Consider the following 6156-nt stretch of genomic DNA (forward strand, 5'->3'; position numbering starts at 1 on the left):
CAGATTCTTTGAATCGACTCCTTGCAGATTTTTCGAACTTAGCAAACACAGCTGTTCAGCGTGTCCTGCGGTCTCTGTTGCCGAGACTTTGCCATGCTTCTCCTTCGTCCACTCCGCTGAGCTGCTGGGTCTCATCTTCATCTCGAACTTGAACAGTTGCACACACTTCCCAGATACCGCGACTTCTACTTCCGAGATTTCGCCATGTGACTCTGCCGTCTTCTCCGCTGAGCTACTCGTCTTATTGGTCTCAGATCTCGGAAGAATAAGAAAGTAGATGATAAGGTAATCTGATTTCTGACAGCTACTGCATGGATCACCTTAGGAAACAATTCCATGTTGTTTCCTCGGTCGATTAACTTGTGTCGTTAGGGGCCGGGCCGCTCGTACGATTTCATGACTCGACCAATGACCGGAGATTTCTGGTATCTAATGCAACAAAACATGCACAGAGGAAAGAAACATCGATACTGCTGCATGCGAGCGCGCTCTCATCTTTAAATTAAAGCTACCGCTTAGAATGCAGACAGACGAGCGTTCCATTTTTTGTGTTTCGCTTGCCAACGATAACCGGTGAAGGTAAGACTCCATCCTTGACATTTGTCGTAATTTTGTTTGCAGGCGTGGTTTGTGTTAGCCTTTTTTTCTACTGATGATGCTGCTCTTGGATACAAATATATTTGTGCTCAAGGAACACTTGTCCGTGCAAACAACACATCAAACTTTCCTTCTGAATGGTGTGGCATTTCCTTGGTTGGTGTCAAAGAGATCATGGCGATGATCCTGAACTTCTTTGTTTCAAGATACCTTAAAGTCGTAACAGAGTTTCTGGAGGGAGAGATATGCAAGGTGCTAGGTGTGAAGAAGGAGATCAAATCGCTGACGGAAAACTTGGTCAAAATCAGATGTCTGATCCAAGATGCAGAGCGGAAGAGGCGTGGGAGCGCCGTCATTGACAACGGGGTGAGGATGCTGAAAGATCTCATGTACGATGCCGATGATATCATCGATCTCTGCACGATCGAAGGTGGGAAACTGTTGGAAGCTCCGCCGGCATCAGCGTCAGCGGTAAGCTCCCCTCTCGGCTTTGTTTCCTCTAGCTTTATGTGCACTAAATACCGTCATGAGATCGCTACCAAAATCGAAGCACTTAATGCTAGACTGAAAGAAATGGCCGAGTTCAATGCCTTGGTGCCTGAGATAGTGTCGGCATCCCAAGAACCCCAACCTTACAAAACAACTACACGGGAGACATCTCCCTTAGAAGTTGAGGAGGACATTGTAGGGGAACAGATTGAAGTAGCTGCCCACAATCTGATTGATGCCATGCTCCAGAAAATTAAGCAAAAGTGTCGTGTTTTTGGGATTGTAGGGATGGGTGGCATCGGAAAGACCACTTTAGCACGTCAAATATACAACGACCAAAGGATCAAGGACAACTTTCCCATCAGTAAATGGTTGTATGCGTCTAAGGAGTATTCCGAGATCGATTTACTGAAAGAGCTAGTGAGGTGTGCGGCCGAAGGTGCAGAATCTTTTAGGGGAGAAAGCAGGTCAGAATTGGAACCTAAACTCGCCTCTCTCCTGACCAAAAACTTGTTTCTCGTGTTGGACGACGTTTGGAGTGCAACTGTTTGGAATGATTTCCTCAGGAGACCACTAAGTAAAGGAGTAGGCAGCAGCATGATCTTAGTTACCACGAGAAAAGAAAGTGTGTTGATAGGTATCAGATATAGCTATATCCACCAAGTGGAGAAAATGAATGAAAATAGTGGGTGGATGTTGCTTCGGAAGATAGTATTCGAAGCTGGGGAGGAGGATGACATGCGTAGGTAGGAAAATTGTTAGAAAATGTGATGGACTTCCTCTTTCCATTAAAGCTATTGCAGGGGTTTTAGCTTAGAAGAACAGAAGCATAGTGAAGTGGGAAGAAGTCCTTGAGAGTGATGCTTGAAGTATGAACAAGATGGAGGATGAAGTACCGGGGGCTTTGAATTTGAGCTACGAGGATTTACCATCTTACCTCAAACAATGTTTTATCTATTGCTCCTTATACCCAGAGAGAAGTACTATACATTTCAGACAAATCGTTCGGTTTTGGGTGGCTGAAGGCCTTATCGTAGAACATGGAAATAATAATAGGTTGATGGAAGATGTAGCCGAGGAGTACTATCGGGAACTAGTTTGGAGGAATCTGCTACAGTTGGATCCATTATACGCAGACAATAGTCGTTGCTCTATGCATGATCATTTACGATCCCTTGGTGCATATTTGATGAGAGACGAAGGGATTTCGATTAGACATGGAGGGGAATTAGATATACAAGCAAACACCAAGATTCGTAGGTTGTCATTGTCTAATATGGGGGACAAATTACTACTCCCCAAACGAATTATGGAACAGGAATGTTTGAGAATTTTAATTCTGAGTCCCCCAGGACCAAGATAATCGACGACGATGGTGCTGAGAAGGTCACCGCACCTACAAGTGTTGGATTTGAGAGATACATCGATCGATAGAATTTCGGATTGCATCGAGGATCCATTGCATCTAAGATACTTAGATCTTCATGGTACAAAGATTAATGATATACCAAAACGATAGGCCGACTTGCAAACATCTAGACTTTGATCGTTTCCCACTGCAACCACTTGCACAGGCTTCCTAATGCTGTCACGAGGCTGCACAGTCTGAGGTGTCTCGATGCTTTCGATACTCCGCTGACTCATGTACCAAAGGGAATCTAAAAGTTAACAAAGCTTAACAATCTTTAAGGATTTGTGGTCGGCCTTGATGACCCAACGAATGAGATGGACGAGGGGTGCGACTTGGAGGAATTGCGAGCGCTTTTCGAGCTAAGATATCTGAGAATATCCAAACTGGAGAGAGCAGTAGCGACGGGATCAGCGTCGGTACTTGCGGAGAAACGCTTCCTTAGTTATCTCCTTTTGAGTTGGATGCATGTCGCGGACGATGGCGAGGATGTTGAAGTCGACGATGACGGTGTAGCTGAGGACGAAGAGAGTGAAGACGAGGAGGAAGAAGAAGATAATGGAGATGGGAACAACATACATGACCAGGAGGACGAGGAGGAAATCGAGAGAGCAGAGACGAGTAGCTTGGGTCGAAGACTCCCAGGATGGATGGTGTCACACTCCCTGGACCAATCTTTTGCTAACCTGGAATACTTGAAGCTCTGGCACTTCGCATCATGCACCGAGCTACCTCCTCTAGGCACGTTGCCGCTGCTAAAATATCTGGAGATCATAAGTTTCAAAGCCGTCAAAACCATCGGAGTTGAATTTCTCGGCTGCAGTTTGCCGGTGGGATCTTCCGCATTCCCGAAACTCGAACATCTGGAGTTCAACGACATGTCCAACCGGGAAGAATGGTCGGTAGGCGGGCAGGGAAAACGGTTTCCTAATCTAAAGGAGTGTGTTCTTGCCGACTGCTCCAGGCTGAGAGCTCTTCCGGAAGGCCTATCCCATGCTACCAACTTGAAAGAATTGTACCTCTATGGAGCTCACGACTTGAGAGAGGTCACAAACCTCCGGTTGGATGACGTTCTCAGAGTCACAGACAACAAGAAGAAGAACAGAATATCCAATGTTTCCGTGAAGTTTTTAGAGGTTCATGGTTGTCCAAATATGGAGCACCTGGATAATCTCGACCGGCTGCCACAAATAATGTTGGGAAGAAACTTGTTAATGCGGAATAATTCTTTTCCTCTTTGTGTATCAAAATAGGTTCCTCATCAAAATTTCAACTTGATATCAAAATGCTAATATCAATCAGCATAGCATAAACAATAGAGCAATAAATCAATCACACAATGAGACCAAATCTTTTTAACGTTAAAAACCCAATGTGGGAAAAATCACGGGACCGCAGTTCACCTCAAACTTCCACTATCAATAATAATGATAACAGATTTACAGTAGGTCTTCTCTAGAATAACTAGAGGATCAGAATAACATCAAGATCATAGATCTTGGCTCAAGAATAGCATATCTTCATCATATAGAATGGATCTCCTCAAAAAGAATTCTAGGTCTCACGGAGTAGATATCGTAGGAAAGTACCTTAGAGAGGGTAAACTGTAGATCAACACCGTTAGGATTATAGAGTTTGCTACAAGGATTCTTCACATAAAATTTGGGCCAAAACTGACAACGTTTGGCCACCGATCGTCAAGCAGAAAACTCAGAAACCTAATCTTTCTCTCTCTATTTCTCTCTCTTTTCTCGACACGCCGTCGCTGCACGCTCACTGTCCACGCTGCACTCTCACTCAATTTTTCCCTTTCTCTCTTGATTTCTTTGATTTGGGCTGATGACCCAAATTTGTCCAAGCCCACATATGGGCTGGACTCAACAATTCTCCCCCTCCAGCTCATATGGTGGGCTGTACCAAGCCCGCTCTTCGCCTACATGCTTCAAGCTTCTCCTTAGGCAAAGACTTTGTCAACATATCTGAACCATTATCATTGGTATGCACCTTTTCCAACTGTAATTCTTTCATCTCAAGCACATCACGAATCCAGTGATATCTCACATCAATATGCTTGGATCTAGAATGGTATGTTGAATTCTTGGAGAGGTGAATAGCGCTTTGACTGTCACAGTAAACAATATATACTTCCTGTTTCAAGCCTAATTCCTGTAGAAACTTTTTCATCCATAAAGTTTCCTTACAGGCTTCAGTAACTGCTATGTATTCTGCTTCTGTGGTTGATAGAGCAACACACTTCTGTAACTTAGACTGCCAAGAGACTGCTCCTCCTGCAAATGTCATCAAGAATCCTGAAGTGGACTTCCTGGAATCAGTATCACCTGCCATGTCTGCATCTGTGTACCCTTCTAACACAGGTTCATCATCACCAAAACATAAACACAACCTGGAAGTACCTCTTAGATATCTTAATATCCATTTCACTGCTGCCCAATGTTCCTTTCCAGGATTTGAGAGAAATCGGCTAACAACTCCAACTGCATGAGCTATATCTGGCCTAGTACAAACCATAGCATACATCAAACTGCCTACTGCAGATGAGTAAGGCACTCTGAATATTTCTTCTTTTTCTTTCTCACTTGTAGGACATTGTTTTGAACTCAGCTTGAAATGACCTGCAAGTGGAGAACAAACTGCTTTGGCTTTACTCATATTGAATCTTTCAAGAACCTTTTCAATGTAAGTCTCCTGAGATAGCCAAATCTTCATTTTCTTCCTATCACGAAGAATCTTCATGCCAAGTATTTGTTTCACCGATCCTAAGTCTTTCATGGCAAAAGACTTAGCTCTCTTTTAAGCTTTCCAATTTTTCCAACATCATGGCCAACAATCAGCATATCATCAACATATAGCAGTAAAATAATAAAATCATTATCTGAAAATTTCTTCATAAACACACAATGATCAGATGTGGTTCTATCATACCCTTGGCTCATCATAAAGGAATCAAACTTCTTGTACCACTATCTAGGTGCCTGTTTGAGTCCATATAAGCTTTTCCTAAGCTTACATACCAGATTTTCTTTTCCCTTGACTTTGAAACCTTCTGGTTGCTCCATGTAAATTTCTTCTTCTAAGTCACCATGAAGAAATGTTGTTTTTACATCAAGTTGCTCAACTTCTAAATTCAAGCGGGCAGTCAAACTAAGAACAACTCGAATAGAGGACATTTTTACAACCGGAGAAAATATTTCTTCAAAGTCAATACCTTTCTTCTGACTGAATCCTTTCACAACTAGTCGTGCCTTGTATCTTTGTTGTGAGCTATTATTTTCAGTCTTCAATTTATAAACCCACTTATTCTTGAGAGCTTTCTTCTCTTTCGGCAGCTTTACCAAGTCATAGGTGTGGTTCTCAAGCAAGGATCTCATCTCTTCTTGCATGGCTTTAACCCACTCACTCTTATTCTCATGTAGAATAGCTTCTTGGTAAGTTTCTGGCTCTCCCCCGTCAGTAAGCATAACATACTCATGTGGAGGATATCTGGTAGAGGGTTGTCGCTCTCTAGTGGATCTTCTCAATGAAATCTCAACTGGTGGTGGAGGTAGCTGTTCAGTTGGTTCAGAATCATCAACTGTAGGTGTATCATCACTAGTATTCTCACCACAATCTTCTTGTTCATCTCCCCCATGATCATCATGAAC

The 6156-nt window shown here is 43.1% G+C and overlaps 1 pseudogene across 1 annotated transcript; it reads left to right on the forward strand.

Annotated features, from left to right (window-relative positions):
* Positions 1–771: 771 nt before the first annotated feature.
* Positions 772–2260, forward strand: LOC103975132 (putative disease resistance protein RGA3; annotated as a pseudogene). The gene has a single exon (XR_010492158.1). The product of XR_010492158.1 is annotated as a putative disease resistance protein RGA3 (transcript).
* Positions 2261–6156: the final 3896 nt, after the last annotated feature.

Source organism: Musa acuminata, chromosome BXJ2-10 (genome assembly GCF_036884655.1).
Source record: "Musa acuminata AAA Group cultivar baxijiao chromosome BXJ2-10, Cavendish_Baxijiao_AAA, whole genome shotgun sequence".
In the NCBI taxonomy this organism is placed as follows: domain Eukaryota; kingdom Viridiplantae; phylum Streptophyta; class Magnoliopsida; order Zingiberales; family Musaceae; genus Musa; species Musa acuminata.